The sequence below is a fragment of the Cervus elaphus genome, chromosome 3 (genome assembly GCF_910594005.1).
Source record: "Cervus elaphus chromosome 3, mCerEla1.1, whole genome shotgun sequence".
Lineage (NCBI taxonomy): Eukaryota > Metazoa > Chordata > Mammalia > Artiodactyla > Cervidae > Cervus > Cervus elaphus.
In genome coordinates, this window is record NC_057817.1 from 42,967,617 (window position 1) to 42,989,908 (window position 22,292).

Genomic DNA, 22,292 nt, shown 5'->3' on the forward strand with positions numbered 1-22,292 from the left:
GATGTAGGAAGTGGTTCACCCTGTCAAATGCTGCTGAGAGATCAAGCAGGATAGAATGAACAGAAATCAGGTGATCACTAGAATCAGCCCCAGGGCATCCTGGAAGGAGTCAGGTTGGAGCCATTTTCAGTTAAGTAAGGACAGCTGTCAGATTAAGATTAGATGAAAACTGAAAGGGAGGTGAGGAGGTGGAGTGGGTGAATATAGACATGTCATCCCAGAAGTGTTGCCGTAAACAAGGGAGTCAAAAATGATGTTGCAGTTGGAGGGTTATATAGAGTCCATGGAGAGTTCTTTCTAAGATGGAAGATACCAGAGCCATTCATACAGTGATGGGGGTGATCCAGCAAAGAGGGAGAAACTCAGGATCAGGAAACACTCAGCCTAAACTGGAGTGGTGAGAGGGCTGTGATGAAGACTGCATGTGGAGACACTGCCATTTGTGGGAACAGAGGTCCTTCATCCCAGTGATAAAGGGGAAGGGAGGGAGGGTGGGCCCAGGGAGAGACGTGAGCTCTGATATGGTGGTGAGGAAGGGAGAATTTTGTCTGAGTTTCTTCTGTTCTGTCAGTGTAATGTGAGAAGCCAGGTCATCTACTGAAAGCAGAGTGTGGAAGGCTAGTAATTGGCGTGTGTGCTGGGAATTTGAAAAGAGACAAGTAAATAGTGACAGTCATTTTGGAGAGTGCCAACATCAACACAGGATTGCAGAGAAGTGACTAAGAACACCAGACAGTCTTGAGTGCCCATTTGAGGTTTATGTTTATAAATTAAAACTGAAGGGAATTCCCTGGCAATCTTGTGATTAGGACTTTGATCTTTCACTGTTGAAGGTGTGGATTCAATCCCTGGTTGGGGAACTAAGATCCCACAAGCTGATCAGCTCAGCCAAAAAAAAATTATAAGAACTGTCAGCATGCTCATAGATTTTTCTCCAGCAATATCCATCCATCTGTTTGGGTATAGATAAAGATGTTGCAAATATTAAATATCATTTTTTCCCGAATATATATGTATGCATTCTTCAGAGACACTAAATAGCTCTAAACAAAGACAGACAAGGTATGAATTGCAAGGCTTTTAATGAAAATGTCTCTATTTTTTACAGATGCATCATTTCATATCTATGGTTAATTAGCAATTATTTCAAAACTGGCTATCTCATCTGAATTTAGTCATAATGCATGAATCTATGGTAATATAATTAAGGAAAAGAAACAGGTCATCTAATCCTTCTTTATATTCCTTCATGATCAGCAAGATGTATAAGTGATCTTTTTTTGATTAAGAACTGAATGTACTGGAGATATATTTGATAATTAAGAGTTTAGACAAATATTTTCCAACATTAGTTCTGTTAGCATACTGAATAATATTGTAGGCCTATTAACAAACAGTTAACACACCAGGTAAACATTAAGCCTCTTAGAAGAGGGACCATATGCTCCTGCTTTTATAAAAATATTATTTGTCTGAAGGAATGGTGGTATAACCTTTCACTCAACTATTACTTCCTTAATGTGAAAAAGAGACAAAATGAGCTGAAGAATGATAACCGCACAGTTACAGGGTGCAACCCTCAACATAACTGCTGATGTCATGGTCTCAACAGTGACTTTTCCATGCCACCCTGTAAAGAAAGATGAAACATATGGTAATAAGACTTAAACATAGTGATACGGTAATACACATATTCAGATTCTTTGGCAGAACAAAATAGCTTATCAATACATGAAATAGAGACTATAGACAGTTCCAAGTATCACTGTTTGTTAACTGGAGATATGTATACCAAGGACTTCACGTCTCCCCCAAGCCTTCACTAGAGCACAGAATGCTGAACACAAACGTTGAGTCCTGTGTTGTCCACAACACAGCTATAGAGTGCATTCCACATTTATTTAATTCCAAAATAATTTCAAGATATGACAAGGAATTGATAGAAGAGAGAGAATTTTAAAACCCCTAGAAATCCCTTAAAATAAACAGAGGAATAACAGAACAAGATTTTGATTCAGTTAAAATAGACTGTTTCTATATAATACATTGTTCAGCATAAATCTAAAGATAATGCTGTTAAAGTGTGGTACTCAATATGTCAGCAAATTTGGAAAACTCAGCAGTGGCCACAGGACTCAAAAAGATCAGTTTTCACTCCAATTCCAAAGTAGGACAGTGCCAAAGAATGTTCAAAATATCGTACAATTGTGCTCCTTCCACATTTTACATAGCACATTTCCCATGCTGGTAAGGTTATGCTCAGAGTCCTTCAAGCTAGGCTTCGGCACTACATGAAATGAAATTTCCAGATGTACAAGTTGGGTTTAGAAAAGGCAGAGGAACCAGAGATCAAATTGCCAACATCTGTTGGATCATAGAAAAAGCAAGGGAATTTATTAGAAAACATCTACTTCTGCTTCATAGACTACGCTTAAGCCCTGTATGGATATACAAGCAAACCGTGGTATGGATCACAGAAAACGGTAGAAAATTCTTAAAGAGATGGGAATACCAGATCACCTTGCCTGTCTGCTGAAAAACATGTATATGGGTCAAGAAACAAAAGTCAGAAACTTACATGGAACAACTCATTGGTTCAAAATTGGGAAATGAGTATGACAAGGCTATATATTGTCATCCTGTTGTTTAACTTATATGCAGCGTATATTATGCAAAATGCTGGGCTGGATGAATCACAGGTTGGAATCAACATTGCCAAGAGAAATATCAACAACCTCAGATATGCAGATGATACCACTCTAATGGCAGAAAGTGAAGAGGAACTAAAGAGCCTCTTGATGAGTGTAAAAGAAGAGAGTGGAAAAACTGGTTAAAACTTAGCATTCAAAAACTAAGATCATGACATCTGGTCCCATCACTTCATGGCAAATAGAAGGGGAAAAAAGTGGAAGCAGTGACAGATTTTATTTTCTTGTGCTCCAAAATCACTGTGGTTGGTGACTTCAGCCATGAAATTAAAAGACACTTGCTCTTTGCAAGGAAAGCTGTGGCAAGCCTAGATAGTGTATTTAAAACCAAAGACATCACTTTGATGACAAACGTTCCCATAGTCAAAGCTATGGTTTTTCCAGTAGTCATGTACAGATGTGACAGTTGGACCATAAAGAAGCTGAGTGCCTGAGAACTGATGCTTTTGAATAGTGGTGCTGGAGAAGACTCTCGACAGTCCCTTGGATAGCAAGGAAATCAAACAATCAATCCTAAAGGAAATCAGTCCTGAATATTCATTGGAATGACTGATGCTGAAGCTGAAGTTCCAATACTTTGACCAGGTGTCCTGAAGAGCCGACTCATTGGAAAAGACCCTGATGCTGGGAAAGATTGAAGGCAGAAGAAGGAGGATATGGCAGAGGATGAGATGCTTGGATAGCTTCACCAACTCAACGGACATGAATTTGAGCATACTCCAGGAGATAATGAAGGACAGGGAAGCCTGTGTGCTATAGTCCATGGGGTCGCAAAGAGTCAGATATGACTTACTGACTGAACACACAAACATGGCTGCAATTTTCAGTCCTCAGTAGCATATTTTGGTCTTTGGGAATATATTCCCTTGCTTCTCTCATAACAGTAGGGTAAAGCAGCTCTCACCTGGGACTTCCCTGGAGGTCCAGTGCTTAAGACTCCACCCCTCCAATACTGGGGAAGATTCCTGGTAGTTAGGTAGGAAGCTAAAATCCTGGGTGCCCAGAGGCACTACCAAAAACCCCAGTAACTAACCTCCAACTAATAAAAATAAATGGGAAAAAAAAACAAAACCCACTTCTCCATCCTCCCCTGATCTTTTTGGCCGCATCTAATGGCATGTGGTTCCCTGTCCAGCACCACTTGCATTAGAAGCACAAAGTCTTATCAACTGGATCTCCAGGCAAGTCCCCAGATCTCCTCTTTCATGCTTAACACATACCATGCTCTGAAACAGGAACTTACATAGTGTTAAGTCCATTATACTTCAAACACAAACATCCAAACAAAATCATAGGAAAAGAGGTCAGTACGTGGTTATCATAGGTAGCGGTAGTGGGAGGGGGTGAGGGTGGGGAATTAGATGAAGTCAGTCAAAGGTCTTTCAAACTTCTAGGTATAAGATAGTGAATACTGGGGATGTAATGTATGTGGTGACAAATACAATTAACACTGATATACATTGTATATGAAGATCGTTAAGAGAGTAAAGCCTAAGACTTTTCATCACACACACAAAGTTTTTCTTCTATTTCTTTGTTTGTATCTATATGACACGATAGATGTTCACTAAACTTATTGTGACAATAATTTCATGGTGTATGTAAGTCAAGTCATTTTGCTGTACACTTTAAACTTCCACAGTGCTGTATGCCAATTACATCTCAGTAGAACTGGAATAGGGGAGAAAAAAAACCCAAAAAACAGAAACAACATACCATGCTGTAATGCCTTGTTCATTGACAATCTGCTTTGCACATGCTACAGCTTTGGCGATGTCATTTTCCATTAATTCTGAAAAGGAGATGGTAAGAAATGAAGACAACATTCATAGAAATTTCATTATAAGTTTAAGTTCGATCAGCTTTGTTTTCTTAGGCTGAGGAAAGAACAACCAAAATCTTGTTTTTTATGAGTCCATGTATCTGTGAATGTTGGGGGAGAACTCTTTCTTTTTCCATCCTATTTGGCATGAAATAAAGCATTCTGTTTCTCATTTACCAAAGTCATTGGAAGCTCTGGAACTATTAACTAATGTGATGGAAGGTCCTCTTTTACTAGGGACCAGAAAATCAAAACAAAACTAAAACAAACAAGCAGAAACTGGTCTAGCAATTTTTTTGCTCAGCAATTCTGTAATTGGAGAAGGAAATGGCAATCCACTCTAATACTCTTGCCTGGAGAATCCCATGGATGGAGGAGCCTGGTAGAATACAGGTCATGGGGTTGCAAAGAGTCAGACACGACTGAGTGACTTCACTTTCACTTTCTGTTAATATTAGTGGAAGTTTACCTTAAAGAAATAATAAAAGATGTCCCCAAAGATGTGTGTACAAAATGATTCATAGGGGAAAATAAAAGGGGAATACAGTCTAAGTGCATTAACAGTGTGCATTGGATTGATAAATTATAGAATATATATTTAGTGGAATTTATTCATCTTGATATATAATAAAGATTGGTGTTTGCTAATTATATAATTTGGGGCAATAAAGAGCATATTATAAGGCAGAAAATTTAGTACAATTTCATTTTTGTTGAACCACATTGCTTACATGTTTGTATGTATGTACAAATGTGCATAATATAGTTTTATATTCATGCACATGAGTGATGTATATTCTGAAAGAAGCTTAATTCCAAAAATTACCAGTGTTCATAAATCTCGGGGTAGAGACAATTTTTACTCAATGACTAAAGATTACTATATAAAAAATATTTTCTATGTAAATTAACTGCATACAAAAGAGTATTCTTAGACTAATCTTTTCTATTAGGAATTTTAGTATGTAAAAATTTAACAATTTTTGCATTAGTTCTCCAATATTTTATGCACTAAAGATTCCATATGTCTATTTTAAAAGGAACTCAGTAGTATATTTATTTCACCGCAGTTCAACAGATCTATAAATTGACTTGTCAGAATGACAACGTTTATACAAGAACTGTACATTTTGGAGATGCAAGCTAAAGAATTTAGAAATAAAAGGTCATAATTTTCTATTCACCGTGAATAATTCACTTTAAATCACTCAGCCAAAAAACCCATATATATATATAGTTTATATACATAGGACAAATAAATATGACAAAATGTTAATAACTGTTACAGTACATGAACATATCGAAGGCTATAATATTAATGTTTCTAATTTTCCATATATTTAAAACATTTAATCATAAAAGGTAAAAACAAATTTTTTAAAAGGACCACACAAAATCCTCCTCTTTGGTTGGTTAGTAATCCTTTGTTTTCCAATAAAGCAGGACAGATTAGAAAAGTACCATATTAATCGAATTACCCTCTCCTCCTCAAACCAGGTAAGTAAGAGGAACGGCATTGTTCTTTACAAGCATCAACAAGTCCAGTTATGATAATATGACAGGTCATTCCAGAAAATCTTGTTGGTTAGCAAACAGCAACATTTTATGATACCAGCTTGTTAATTTTTTACTTAAGAAATTATGAGGAGGATAATAGAGAGGTTCTAGAAGTTCAGGTGGAATTTTTCTAGGTCCCTGATGAACTCCTTAAGACATTTTCATTTGTACTGAATCTCTGATCTTACAGGTATAACCAGATGGGGCCTGAGCCATCTCTCAACATCATCTTGTCTTACCGCTGCAGAATACACGACAGGCGTCAACTGCTTTGGGGGTTTTGCCATCATCACACCACCATTTGCTGTTGATCTGAAATATCCCATAGTCAGTGTTTTCACTGCTAGGATTGTAGTTTGTAGCTTTTGTGTTATAACTGCTTTACCATTTGGTCAAACACAACCCTGAAAAAAAATGTATTTTTTTATTATAAACAGCAATATAATATGACTTACACTTCATAGCCCTATCAGTTCTATTTAACTAATTCTATTTTAGTAACAACTTAATTTATAAGTTTAGTGCTCACCTTCATGTTAAAAATTCCCTTAAGAGAATGCTTTTATTAGCAAATCATTTGGTAATACAAATGAAACAAGACAACATATTTTTAAAAACATTAAAATAGCTATTTCTTCCTTTCCTGTTACTCTTCCCCTATTCCCATCCCTCAGGTAAGATGCAGCCAAGAATAGAAAAATCAACAGAGCTGTTGAATGAGTTTGTTCATTATCAGCAGATGTATAAGCTAATGGAAAAATACTTTTATTTTTAAAAATATTTATTAGGAAAAATAAGGAATTTCTTGGAGAAAGAAAATTTCTTATGATACCTAAAGGTAAACTTGGGTATCAAATTAGAATCCAGACCAAAGGAATCATAGAATAGAAAAGAGTATGTCATCCATCCATCTATCTAGCCTTTGGCTCATTCATTCAAAAATAATTATGGAGGGGAAATGTCTGAATTCAATCTGAAAACTACAGTGATGACATTGACAAATATGGACTAAAATACACAGTAACTTTTCTTTAGTGTGCACTTTGAATTCTGTGGAAGAAAATGAAAATTAATTAATGGACTAGAGTCAGAGCAGGATGCTGAAGCTGAAACTCCAATACCTTGGCCACCTGATGCAAAGAGTTGACTCATTGGAAAAAAACCCTGATGCTGGGAGGGATCGGGGGCAGGAGAAGGGGATGACAGAAGATGAGATGGCTGGATGGCATCACCGACTTGATGGACATGAGTTTGAGTAAACTCCGGGAGTTGGTGATAGATTGGGAGGCCTGGCGTGCTGTGATTCATGGGGTCGCAAAGAGTCGGACATGACTGAGCAACTGAACTGAACTGAGAGTCAGAATAGTAAAATATCATTTCATGGTGCATTTCAGGGATCCTTATGTAGATATTAATTGAGAGGAAATAGGTTCCCACTGTCCCTGTTTTGAGAGTTCAGAGTAATTTTTTAAAACTTTGCTGTTAAAAACTCAACATCATGGTAAGGGGGTTAAAAGTGAGAAAAATACTACCTTACTCATGCTTGCAGAACCCAAGTTCCAAAGTGAAATTGGCTAGAGTCGAACACCTGATAAACACTTGACAAATACATCACAGGTACCGAGATATTTTTATTGTCAGCCTACTTGTACCACCTGGCAAATTTAGTGGCATTAGACAAGTACAGTCGCACCTAACATGCTTAAAATGATACAGATTTGCACCTCCTATGCCTCAATCCTTCCCCTGGTGCATTGGATTCTAAAGAAACAAGTTGCTGTTTTTAACCACTGTAAATGTACAAACCCTCCAAGAAAGAAACAAGCCATTCACTCAAAGTCCCTTTCCTATTATTTATGCTCTATTAGTATCTGCTCCACACATGGATAACTATTTGTAAGGAGGAAGAAGAGTTAACTTACAGTTTGCCAGACTGACTCCCTTATAGCCATCTAATCCAAGTTTCTTCAGAGTTCTGGCAAGCTCACATCTCTCAAAGACCTTGCCTTGGACAGCTGCAGAAAGGAGGAGAAGCCCCAGGATAATGACAGCCTTCATGTTGCCTGAGAAGTCAGACGTCCAGACTGACCAGGGTGAGCTGGACTTGCTATTTAACATCTTTTCACTTCCCTCTCACTGTACAGATTCGGTGGCTCCGCCCTCTGAGATGTGGAAAACAGGAGCAGTTTATTGGTCCATGTACTTGAACAGTTTTCTTTCTTATGTTTGAAGAGAGATATTCTGATATCCTAAGAATTAACGTGCAGAAAATAATGAAATGACATTGCATAAAGACATCGCTCAGGTAGAATTGGGGTTAGTACTATTGCCCGAAGAGGAACTTCCTCCTATTTTTATGAAGTTGAACAAGTATAAAGAAAAAAACTTGAAAAAAAAAAAAAACTTGAATGAACATTTTAGTCAACTGAAAATGAGCTCCCATCTTTGATTAACATGCATTTACATTAAGTGGTTTTTATGCACCTTCAATAAGTTGTCTTCATCTTTTTCACTTAAAATTATTTTATATACACTTTCCACAAGAACATGACACACGGCCTGTTGTTCTGATTGGTATAGAGCACCACACCATGTTGTTCAGCCAGATTCCTATACTCACTCTTTTGGTGTCTACTGTAAATTCTTAATTAATAAATCAATGTTTTACTATGATAAATAAGCCTCACATGAATGACATTCCTAACTCCTTTCTAACTATGCTTTCTTCACATTTCCACGTTAGAACTTAAAGGGTCATTGTAAAGCAAGGAAACTGTATAGTAAACCTACAGAAGAATAACAGAATATGCCATTCCAAAATCTTCCCCTTTGGCATAAGGATTATTTTGAGCTGAAAAAGCACATCCTAGACAAGTTCTCTGCCCTCCTCCTATCTTCCTGAGAGCAGAACATAAATTTGTGCATAAATTAATCACCACCAACTTATTAGCCCCAAGACGGCACCAAAAGATTCTACAAAACAGCAATTTGACTTGATATTATCTTTTCCCCCTTTCTAATGTATTTATCATTCCAAAATTTGGAACCCTCAGATGCTTAGTACTCTTTTCCTCTTTCTAGTCGCCCCTCTAAGTATATGCTGTTCTTTGGTTAAAATGATCTGTAAATCTAAATTCTAGTCTCCTCTCTGAGTTACTTATCCCTTCATTTCTCATAAGTATACACGAGAAAGTGAAAGTGTTACTCGCCCAGTCGTCTCCAATTCTTTGCGCCCCCATGGACTGTCCATGGGATTTTTCAGGCAAGAATACTGGAGTGGGTTGCCATGGATCTTTCTGACCCATGGATGGAACTACTGAGTCTCCATCATTGCAGGCAGATTCTTTACCATCTGAGCTACCAGGGAAATCCAAGTATACATGAGATGTACATGTTAATAAACTTGTTTCCTTTTCTCTTGTTAGTCTGGGTTTTGTTACAGAGCCCAAGCCAAAAATGGTAAAGTAAAGGGAAACACATGTTTCCTCCTGTGCAGTTTCTAGTGATGAGGATGGGACAGTGAAAGGCTGGAACACTCCATTCTCTCTGGAGACTGCTGTGGAGATATGGGATAAAACAGACCAGCAGAAAATAAGAATTCTTACCATGTCAGTCTTCCAGTTTCCTGTCTAGAGTGCACAGTCACAAGAGGAGGATAAAGCTTGTCCTTGTCTCTTCCTTTCCAAATTCACAGAGGCAGGAAAAAACTTTTGTGAAAATAGATCTTAAATTATGACTCGTGAATTTGGTTTTGGTAATCAACACCTGTGGTTATTGATTCTTAGCCTCCCAGAAGGAGTCATGATTTCCTTTGTCTCTGTCATTTGTCATAAGGATGAAAAACCATAAGATGAGAATCTCCATTTGTCTTGTTTTGTATCCTGAGAATTTGGCTTTGTAACTAGTGAGAATATTCCCTCTGGCTTCTGCCACTTGTGGGATGCAGGTTGTCTGTCAGGCTTGCATCAGCAGTTAGCCAGCTAGCCAGCTGGGAGCCTAAGACATGAAGTGACAGGCAGTATTCTCTGTCCAACCATGCTGACTCTCAGGGCAGTTTGTCTTAATAGAGTGTCCACATGCATAAGGGGCCTTTATGGCCTCTACCTTCCCTGCTTGATTAGAGGGGAGAACTCTCAACCCAGTATCACCGTTCTAGTGACATGGGTGAGGAGATCAGTGGTTTTAGGAGTCTCACTTTCTGAGACAGAGGTCTCTTTGCCACCTGAGACATGGAAGATCTTTGCTTTCTTCAGCTTTCTCTGGAGAGGCTCTGCATCTCAAGAGGGCTATATTTCTTAAGGGACTCCTCTCATGTCCATGGGTAAGCCCTAATATTGGTTTTAAGTCATAAAAAGACTCAGTGGTTTGGAGTCACAATTGAAACAGGTATATTGAAGATTTGAACTTTTATACCTAAAGGGATTTTTAAGAGAGCTCATATTTTAAACAAATGTCCTATTTTTACCAATGGGAAGATCAGATGGAAAAGAAAAAAGAAAGAAAGGAAAAAGATAGCTATAGAAGAATACTTTGGTGTGAGGAAAAAAACAAAACACATTCTTAACAAGATTAGGAAAAGATCAGAGAATAAACATCTGGACTACAGAAGTCACTCAAGCAGGTGTAAAATTTACATTAATATAAATAGCCAGGAAAGAGCTTTGACAAAGGTCCAGGAAATGCACAAGAAGGCTTGATGTATTGCCTGTTACTCTATAGCATACCTGACCATTTCCAGACTTTCCTGTATTTGGGGGCTATGCTACAAAAAATGTTTTTAAAAACTGAGATATTGAACTAGCCTATCGTACTGTTAAAGAAAATAAAAACGTCATAGGAATTATCCTAGATTTCTGATAATAGGCAAACATGCCCCTGAGTTCCTTCTTAGATAAACCCTACAATTCTTTCTCAGTACTTTGGAAATATCGAGCTTACCATATCTTTGAACATTAAGATCTAAAGAGATAATTGTTGCCTAAAGCAAACATGGGACTGGAAAATAAAATAGCAAGAGAGATTTTAAAAACAAACTGTTATTTGATATTTCCATAAGCTCCCTTACTCTAGATTTTGTCCACAGCCTCCATAAGATTATCTTTTAAAGGCAAATAAAAATCTTAAAAGTCTTATCCACAAATCTTGGTAAAAGGGGTCAGCCATCTCAGTGGGTAAATTTAACTTGTTCTATCTGCCAGAAACACCATTTCGATCCAATTATTCTTTTACAGGGCTTCCCTGAAGCTTCCCTACAGGGCTTCAGCAGTAATAAAGCACCACCCCCCACCCCCTCCAACCCCCACAATGCAGGAGGTGCAGGGTTTCATCCCTGGGTCAGGAAGATCCTCAATAGTAGGAAATGGCAACATACTCCAGGATCCCTGCTGGGAAAATCCCATGGACAGAGGAGCCTGGTGGGATATGGTTCATGGGGTCTCAAAGAGTTGGACACAACTAAAGTGACTGAGCACATTCTTTTATAAGCTATTGAGTTTTGTATTACTGTACCTGAAATGTGACTAAAATGTTTAAATGAAAGCTATAAGATCCCTGTTTGTATCTATCTATATGTCTATCTATATATGTATGTTATGTATATGGGATATTTTTCTCCCTCTTGATATATTCCTAAAAACTTGTGAAAAAGCTCTATTTAACTGGCTTAAAGAAAATAGAAGCACTTGTATAAATTAAGACTAGTCTTGGAATTTCCCTGGTGGTCCAGCTGCTAAGATTCTGAGCTCCCAATGCAAGGGGTTCAGGTTTAGTCCCTGGCCTGGGAACTAGATCCCCCATGCCACAACTAAGATCTGGTGCAGCCAAATAATTGAATAAATATTTTTTGTAATAAATTAAGCTTTGTCAAATAAGCTTGATAACAAATATGTTGTCTCTACTAGATGCTTGATGTGATAAAATTATAAATTCAACTTCAGAACTGAATTTTTAAAAAATGATTTCTTCAATGTATGTCAATATGATAAGAAAAAAAAATGTATAAATTTTAAGATTCTTTACTTCTGTGATTTTTGCTACTTGCTGGATTTGTCAACAAGAAAAACAACTTTAAATGAAGGTTAATTTTTAGTGTCTCATGAAATTTTCATGACAACTCAAGCACTGAATATGTACATCATTTCCAAAAGAAGAGAAAATACTGAAACATTAATTACCAAACATATGTTTATCTGCTTTTGACCTCTTATTAGAGAAATGAAGAATATTTGGGTCTGTTAATAACATGCTCTTTTTGCCACTCTAAACAAATGTCCTGTAAAAAGACATATGTCTCTAGAAATTACAAAATGATATATTCCTGGGGATTTCCTGGCAGTCTAGTGGTTAAGAATTGGTGCTTACACTGCCAGGGACCAGGTTCAATCCTTGGTGATGAACTAACATCCTGCAAGCCACCCAGCTCAGCCAAAAAATAAATAAATAAAAATTTAAAAGAGCAAATAATATTGAATATGAGGGGTCTAGGAAATAGGGTTCTAATACAGGAGAAAGGAGAAGGTAAATTTTTGAGATGAAGGGAAAAGTGTCCCTGTGGACTTCCTGGGGAAAAACTTGAAGATGGCCTGGAATGTGTGAACCCATTGAAAGGAGTTCCACTAATCTGGCCAAGACTTTGGGTAATGAATTAATCCACCAATTATTGATTGATTCAAAATTGGGAAAGGAGTACAACAAGGCTGTGTATTATTACCTTGTTTATTTACCTTATACGCAGAATACATCATGGGAAATGCCAGTCTGGATGAATCACAAGCTAGAATCAAGCTTGCCAGAAGAAATAACAACAACCTCAGATATGCAGATGATACCACTCTAATGGCAGAAATTGATGAGGAACTAAAGAGCCTCTTAATGAGGATGAAAGAGGAGAGTGAAAAAGCTGGTTAAAAGTCAACATTCAAGAAACTAAGATCATGGCCCCAGTTCCATCAGTTCAGTTCAGTTGCTCAGTTGTGTCTGACTCTTTGCAACCCCTTGAATCGTAGCATGCCAGAGCTCCCTGTCCATCACCAACTCCGGGAGTTTACCCAAACTCATGTCCATCGAGTCAGTGATGCCATCCAACCATCTCATCCTCTGTCATTCCCTTCTCTTCCTGCCCCCAATCCCTCCCAGCATTCAGGGTCTTTTCAACTCTTCGCATGAGGTGGCCAAAGTATTGGAGTTTCAGTTTCAACATCTGTCCTTCCAATGAACACCCAGGACTGATCTCCTTTAGGATGGACTGGTTGAATCTCCTTGCAGTCCAACGGACTCTCAAGAGTTTTCTCCAACACCACAGTTCAAAAGCATCAATTCTTCAGCTCTCAGCTTTCTTTATAGTCCAACTCTCACATCCATACATGACCACTGGAAAAACCATAGCCATGACTAGACGGACCTTTGTTGGCAAAGTAATGTCTCTGCTTTTTAATATGCTATCTAGGTTGGTCATAACTTTCCTTCCAAGGAGTAAGCATCTTTTAATTTCATGGCTGCAATCACCATCTGCAGTGATTTGGGAGCCCAAAAAAATAAAGTCTGACACTGTTTCCACTGTTTCCCCATCTATTTCCCATGAAGTGATGGGACCAGATGCCATGATCTTCGTTTTCTGAATGTTGAGCTTTAAGCCAACTTTTTCACTCTCCTCTTTCACTTTGATCAAGAGGCTTTTTAGTTCCTCTTTACTTTCTGCCATAAGGGTGGTGTTGTCTACATATCTGAGGTTATTGATATTTCTCCCGGCAATCTTGATTCCAGCTTGTGCTTCTTCCGGCCCAGCATTTCTCATGATGTACTCTGCATAGAAGTTAAATAAGCAGGGTGACAATATACAGCCTTGACGTACTCCTTTTCTAATTTGGAAGCAGTCTGTTTTTCCATGTCCGGTTCTAACTGTTGCTTCCTGACCTGCAGTTCCATCACTTAATGGCAAATAGAAGGGGAAAAAACTGGAAGGAGTGACAGATTTTACTTTCTTGGACTCCAAAATCACTGCAGATGGTGTGTGCAGCCATGAAATCAAAAGATACTTGCTCCTTGGAAGGAAAACAACTACAAACCAGACAGTGTATTCAAAAGCAAAGACGTCACTTTGCCAACAAAGGTCTGTATACTCAGAGCTACGGGTTTTCCTGTCGCCATGTTTGTTATGAGTGTTGGACCATAAAGAAGGCTAAGCACTGAAGAATTGATTCTTTCGAATTGTGATGCTGGAGAAGACTCTAAAGAGTCCCGTGGACTGCAATGAGATCAAACCAATCAATCCTAATGGAAATTAACCCTGAATATTCATTGGAAGAACTGATGCTGAATGAAGCTGAAGCTCCAGTACTTTGGCCATGTGATGTAAAGAGCCTACTCATTGGAGAAGACCATAATACTGGGAAAGACTGAAGGCAAAAGGAGAAGGGAGTGGCAGATGATGAGATGGCTAGAAAACATTATCACTGAATGGCATTAATCTGAGAAAACTCTCAGAGACTGTGGAGGACAGAGGAGTCTGGCTTGCTGTAGTGTATAGTGTCTCAAGGAGTGAAACACGGCTTAGCAACTAAACAACAACAACATAATTGTACAGGGGTCTTACCGGTAGGTATTATATCCATCTTACAGATGAAAAAACTGTGTCCTAGAGAAGATAAATCATCTGTCCAAAGACATATAGTAGTGAGTGGGAGAGCTAGGATTTAAGATTCAGGTCAATTCCATGACCTTTTCAGTTTACCACATTATCTTGAAGTTGAAGTGAAAGGAAAGGAATTCTATTAAAATGTAATTCTCATCCCTCAACAGGCTATAACTTCTTTGTCTATCATGTGTCTGATTTTGGATCCCAATATAGTTGTGCAAACCCATTTTACGTATTTATTTTTAAGGTGTGAGTTTTCTCTAAGTGGTTGTTCTAACACCAGGAATGCCATGGAACAATTAGAGACTATTTAAATATCAATATTCTTAATATGCACGACTGATAATTGTGGAAAGCTTTGGATTTCTTTGTGCATACTTTCTTTATATTATTTCTGTTATCTTTAAACGTCCACAGTCAATACAACTAGAACTTAGGCTGGATCTCACGTCTTCTTTTCACTTTATGAACAAATATTTGCCTTTCCACATAGATCAAGTTACAAAAATTCTTTCTCAATTTACATAACAGTTGGGCTATCATCACTGAGAAATTATTTTTCAAACACGTCATAAAGCATAATCTTGTTTACAAAGTGATGGAAATGTTCCCATTTTAGTTTTCTCTTTCCAGAAGAGTATTCTGAATTCATTTCTCTATTAAGTATGAAAATAGCTTGGCAGTTCCTGTCAAAATTGAAAATGGACTTATTATACAACCCAGCAATCCACTCGGGTATTTACCCCAGAGAGATGTCCTCTTTCCTCCTAAGAACTTCTATATAAGTATTCATAGCAACTTTATTCTTAAATAGCCAACACCTGTAAACTATCCACATTTTCTTGAACAAGTGAAAAAAAAAAAACCCTAAAAGTAGTGAAAAATCATTTAAGAAATTGAAATGCTACATTAAAAATTTCTGTTTAATGAAAAAACACAGTAAAGGAGGAAAAGTGGAACAAAAAAGGCATGAGACATGTACAAATAAAATATAAAGTCACAGATGTAAATCCAACTATATAAATAATAACATTAAATGTAAATGGATAAGAGAAGAATGAATACCAATTCTTCACAAACTCTACCAAAAACCAGAAAAGGTACCCAACCCATTTTATGAAGCAAATATCATCCTGATACCAAAATTAAAGAAAGACATCACAAGAACAGAAAGCTGACAGATCAATCTTTCTTATGAATGTGGATGTAAAAATCCTTGACAAAATGCTATCAAACTGAATGTAACAACACATAAAAAGAATTATATCCTATAATCTAATGGATTTTCCCCAGGAATACTAGTTGGTTCAACACCTGAAAATCAGTGTAACACATCACATCAATAGGATAAAAAAACAGAAACAAAATGATCATCTCAGCAGACATAGAAAACAGCATTGAAAAAATCCAACACTGTTTCATGATGAAACTACTCAGCTTTTCCATGCCACCCTATGGAGAAAGATGAAACAAATGGTACTAAGGCTAAAACATAGCTCCCTTGTAATATACATACCTCAAATCCTTTGGGAGAACAAAATAGTTTATCAGTACATGAAATAGAGTCTACAGACAGATCCAAGTACTGCTATTTATTAACTGGAGTTAGGTGTACCAAGGACTTCACATCTCCCCCAAGCCTTCACTAGAGCACAGAATGCCGAACACAAATGTTGAGTCCTGTGTAGTCCACAACACAACTGCCGAGTGCATTCCACATTTACTTAATTCCAAAAATAATTTCAAGATATGACAAGGAATTAGTAGAGCCTGTAAAACCTTAAAAACTCTAGAATCCCCTAAAATAAATTGAGGAGTAAAAGAATAAGATTCTGAATCACTGAAAATAGATTGTTTCTATGTAGTAAATTGTCTAGCATAAACCTAAAGCTGCAATTTTCAGTTCTCAGTAGCATACTTGGGAATATTCCCTTGCTTCTCTCATAAGTTGGATAAAAGAGCTCTCGCCTGGGACTTTCCTGGTGGTCCACTTGTTAAGACTCCGCCATTCCAATGCTGGGGTTAGGGGTTGATTCCTGGTAGTGGGGTCGGGGTCTAAAATCCCACCTGGCCCAAGGCGTTGCCAAAAGCCCCCGCCCCCCTCCCTCGCCATCAACCTTTTTTTTTTGGCCCCATCACATGGCAAGTGGTCCCCTGTCCAGTATCCCCTGTGTTGGGAGCAAAAAGTCTCAACCACTGGACACCAGGGAAGTCCCCAGCTCTCCTCTTTAATGCTTAACACATACCATGCTCTGTGACATGAACTTACTTAGTGTTGTAGGCCCATTAGACTTCAAACACAAACATACGAACAAACTCATAGAAAAAGAGGTCAGATGTGTGGTTACCAGAAGTAAGAGGCTGAGGGGTGAGGGGTGAAGAATTAGACAAAGGCAGTCAAAGGTACTACAAACTTCTAGGTATAAGATAAATAAATACTGAGGATGTAATTTAGAATGTGATCAATACAATTAACACTGCTATATGTTATAATGAAAACTGTTGAGAGTAAAGCCTAAGAATTTTCATCACACATTAAGTTTTCTTATATTTCTATCATTCTGTATCCATATGACATGATGGATGTTCACTGAACATTGCGACAATAATTTCATGATGTCTGTAAGTCCAATCATTAGGCTATACTCCCTAAACTTCTACAGTGCTGCATGTCGATTACATCTCAATAGAACTGGAAGGAGAAAAAAAAACAACCCAAACAAAAACAACATACCATGCTGTAATGCCTTGCTCACTGACAGTCTTCTTTGCACATGCTACAGCTTTAGTGATGTCATTTTCCATTAATGATGAAAATAAGGTGGTGAGAAATGAAACAACACTCACAGAAATTTCATTTAAGTTTATTCTCTTAGGTTGACGGAAGAACAACTAAATTCTCTTAGGTTGAGGAAAAAACAACTAACATTATTTTTTTAAGAGTGAGGGTATCTGTGAATGTTGGGAGAAAACTTTTTCTTTATTCTGTCCAATTTGGTGTGAAATAAAGCATTCTGTTCCTCATTTGCCAAAGTCATTGGAACCTCTGAAACTATTGAATATTGTGATAGAAGTTTCTTTTCCTTACTAAGCACCACAAAAACAGAACAAAACAAATAAGCAGAAACTGGTCTAGCAGTTTTTTGCTTAGCAATTCTGTTACTGCAAGTTTAACCTAAAGAAGTAATAAGGGATGCATCCAAAGATGTGTGTACAAGATGTTTCATAGCAATTAATAAAAGGAGAAATTAAGGGAGAAATTATAGCCTAAGTCCTTAATAGTGTGAGTTGGATAGATAAATTATAGAATATTTATTTAGTGGAATTTATTCATCTTGAAATATAATAAAGATTGTTTCTGTTGATAAAAATAATTTTGTATAATAAAGAGCATATTGTAAAGCAGTAAATTTACTACAGTTTCTTTTTATGTGAAACACATGGCTTACGTGTTCATATGTGGGATGAATGCATATATATCGGTGGCTCAGCTGGTAAAGAATCCACCTACAAAAAAAAAAAGAATCCACCTGCAGTGCGGGAGACCTGGGTTCGATCCTTGGGTTGGGAAAATCCCCTGGAGAAGGAACATATATCCACTCCAGTGTTCTGGCCTGGAGAATTCCATGGACGGTATAGTCCATGGGGTCCCAAAGAGTCAGACACGACTGAGAGAATTTCACTTCACAGATTATAACACAAAATATTTTTTAAAGTAAATTACCTGGTTACAAAAGATATTCTTAGGCTAATCTTCTTTATTAGGAATTTTAATGTATGAAAATTTAACAATATAAATTTTGGATTGTCCTGCAATATTTTGTGCACCTAAGATTGCACATGTTATCTCTATTTCAAAAGAAACTCAATAGAATATTTATTTCACTCCAATTAAACAAATGTGTGAATTAACCTGTATGTTAGCAAACAGCAGCCTTTTAGGATACCAGCTCTTTAATTTCTTAGTTAAGAAATTAGGAGAAGGATAATAGAGAGTTTACAGAAGTTATGGTGGAATTTTTCTAGGTCTCTAATGAACTCTTTGAGACATTTTCATTTCTACTGACCTCTATTCTTATAGGTATAACCAGATGGGGCCTGAGCCATCACTCAACATCATCTTGTTTTACCGCTGTAGGACACGTGGCAGCCGTCAACTGCTTTTGGGGTTTTGCCATCATCACACCACCATTTGCTGTTGATCTGAAATATCCCATAATTACTGCTTTCCCTGCTAGGATTGTAGTTTGTAGCTTTTGTGTTATAACCACTTTCCCATTTGGTCAAACAACCCTGAATAAAAATATTTTTAGATTATAAACAGCAACACAACTAGACTTAGAGTTCATAGCCCAATTAGTTCAATTTAACTAATTCTATTTTAGTAATGACTTATTTATAAGTATAAAGATGTATTTACTTGTGAAATATTTTAACACTTTTGTGTTAAAGGGCTCTTAAGAGAATTCTTTCATTAGCAAATCATTTGATAATAGCAATGGAGCAAGATATATTTTTTAAAATATTACAAGACTCTCTTCTGCTCCTGTCTCTCAGGTACGATTGAGCCTAGAATAGAAAATCAACAGAATTGTTGAGTGAGTTTGGTTGTTTGATGCAGATGTATACACTAGTGGAAAAATACTTTTATTAGAAAAAATGAGGACTTTCTGGGAGAAAGAAAATTTTTTATGATACCTAGAGGTGAATTTGGGTATCAAATCTGAATCCAGACAATAAGAATCATTGAATAGGAAAGATTATATCATCCATCCATCCATCTAGCCATTGGCTCATTCATTCAAAAATAGTTATGGAGAGGAAATGTCTGAATTCTACCTGAAAAATACAGTGATGACATTGACAAATACGGACCAAAATATAGAGTAACTTTTCCTTAGGGAACATCTTGAATTCTATGTAAGAAAATGAAAAATAATGAACTAGAGTAAGAATAATAAAACATCATTACATACCGCATTTCCAGGATCCTCAGATAAATACTGATTGAGGGGAAATAGTTCTTAACTATCCCTGTTTTAAGAGTTCAATGTAAGTTTTAAAAAACCTTGCTGTTAAAAGCCCAACATCATGGGAGGGGGATTGAAAATGAGAAAAACATAGTCTTATTCAGGCTTGAAGAACCCAACTTCTAAACTGGAAATGGATAGAGTCAGACACCAAGTGCTTGAAAGAGATATCACAGGTGCTGAAATATATCTTGTAGTCAGCTTTCATGTGCCAGCTGGCAAACTTAGTGCTGGAGGAGTGCATGGGAACCTGGCATGCTTAGAACGGTATAGAATTTGCACTCCCCAGGCCTCAATCCTTCAGCTTGTACATCTGATTCTAAAGGACCAAGTTGATGTAAGTGTACAAACCCTCCAAGAAAGAAAAAGGCCATTCACTCAAAGTCCCTTTCTTATTATTCATCCTCTATTAGTATCTGTTCCACACCTGGCTACCTATTTGGAAGGAGGAAGAAGAGTTAAGTTACAGTTTGCCAGACTGACTCCCTTATAGCCATCCAATCCAAGTTCCTTCAGAGTTCTGGCAAGCTTACATCTCTCAAGGACCTTGCCTTGGACAGCGACAGAAAGGAGGAGAAACCTCAGAATAATGAGAGTCTTCATGTTGACTGAGAAGCCAGACGTCCAGACTGACCAGGGTGAGCTGGGCTTGCTATTTAACATCTTTTCACTTCCCTCTTATTTCACTGGTTTGGTTGCTCCACCCTCTGAGACATGTGGAAAACAGGAACAGCTTATTGGTCCACTGACTTAAAACTTTTCCTTCTTACGTTTGAAGAGAGATATTCTGATACTCTAAGAATTAACCTGCAAGAAAATAATGAAATGAGATTGCTTAAAGACATTTCTCAGGAAAAACTAAAATTAGCACTATTGCCAAAAGAGGAATTTCCTATTTTATTATGAAGTTGAATAAGCTTAAAGAAAAAAAAAAAAAAAAACCTGAATGAACATTTTACTCAACTGAAAATGAGCTCCCATCTTTGATTAACATGCATTTACACTAAGCAGTTTTATATGTCTGCAGGATATTGTATTTATCTTTTTCACTTAAAATCATTTTATATACACTTTTCACAAAAGAACATGACACCTGCCTGTTTTTCTGATCAGTATATATAGCACAGCACCATGTTGCTCAACCAGATTCTTACATTAAATATTTTGCTGTTTATTGTAAATTCTTAATTTATAAATCCATGTCTTAGTATGATTAGTAAGCATTGTGCTAATAACATTCCTAACTCCTTTCTGACAATGCCTTACTTCAATTTCCATGTTAGAACATAAAGGGTCATTGTAAATCAAGGGGACTTTATACTAAAACCTACAGAGGAGTAACAGAATATGCCACCCCAAAATCTTCCCTTTTGCCCAAGGATTATTTTGAGCTGAAAGCAATTGAGAAGAATCAGATTCCAGAAATGTTCTCTTCTCCCCTTATCATCCTGAAAGCAGAACACAAATTTGTGCAGAAATTAATCGCCAACAACCCTTGACACATACCAGCCCCAAGACAGCACCAGAAGACTACAAAACAGCCATTTTGACTGTCAGTTTGGAATGTATTTATCGTCCCGAAATTTGGCACCCTGGGAAACCTAGTACACTTTTCCTCTGTGTAGTCTTTCCTCTCAATATATGTTGTTATTTGGTCAATATGATCTATAAATCCAAATTCCAGCCACTTCTTTGAGTTACTCATCTCTGCATTTCTCATAAGTGTACATGAGATGTATATGTTAATATACTTGTTTCATTTTCTTTTGTTAATCTGTCTTTGGTTAGAGTTAGTTAGTTAGTTCAGTCACTCAGTCATGTCCGACTCTTTGCAACCCCATTCATCGCAGCATGCCAGGCCTCCCTGTCCATCACAAACTCCTGGAGTTCACTCAAACTCATGCCCATCGAGTCGGTGATGCCATCCAGCCATCTCATCCTCTGTCGTCCCCTTCTCTTGCTGCCCCCAATCCCTCCCAGCATCAGGGTCTTTTCCAATGAGTCAACTCTTCACATGAGGTGGCCAAAGTACTGGAGTTTCAGCTTCAGCATCAGTCCCTCCAGTGAACACCCAGGACCTATCTCCTTCAGGATGGACTGGTTGGATCTCCCTGCAGTCCAAGGAACTCTCAACAGAGACCCAGTCAAAAACTGAAAAGGGTAGAAGGGAAACAAATGTTTCATCCTGTATGGTTTCTAGTGATGAGGATGGAACAGTGACAGGCTGGAACACTCCATTCTCCCTGGAGACTGCAGCTGAGATATGGGATAACTGACAACAGACCAGCAGAAGGTACGAATTCTTACCATTTCAGTCTCCCAGCTTTCTGTCTAGAGTGCACAGTCAAGAAAGGAGGATAACAATTTCTCCTTGTCTCTTCCTATTCAAATTCACACTGGCAGGAGAAAAGCATTTGTGAAAATAGATCTTGAGTTTTGACTTTTGTGAATTTGGTTTTGGTAATCAACACCTATGGTTATTGATCCTTAGCTTTCCAGAAGGAGTCATGTTTCCCTTTGTCCCTTTCATTTGTCATAAGGAT

The 22,292-nt window shown here is 37.5% G+C and overlaps 1 pseudogene across 1 annotated transcript; it reads right to left on the reverse strand.

Annotated features, from left to right (window-relative positions):
• Positions 1 to 1,065: 1,065 nt before the first annotated feature.
• Positions 1,066 to 20,248, reverse strand: LOC122683720 (annotated as a pseudogene). Its single transcript, XR_006337797.1, has 7 exons — positions 20,217 to 20,248; positions 18,991 to 19,012; positions 10,192 to 10,196; positions 8,010 to 8,171; positions 6,327 to 6,491; positions 4,425 to 4,500; positions 1,066 to 1,630 (listed from the first exon to the last, which is right to left on the reverse strand). The product of XR_006337797.1 is annotated as a lysozyme C-1-like (transcript).
• Positions 20,249 to 22,292: the final 2,044 nt, after the last annotated feature.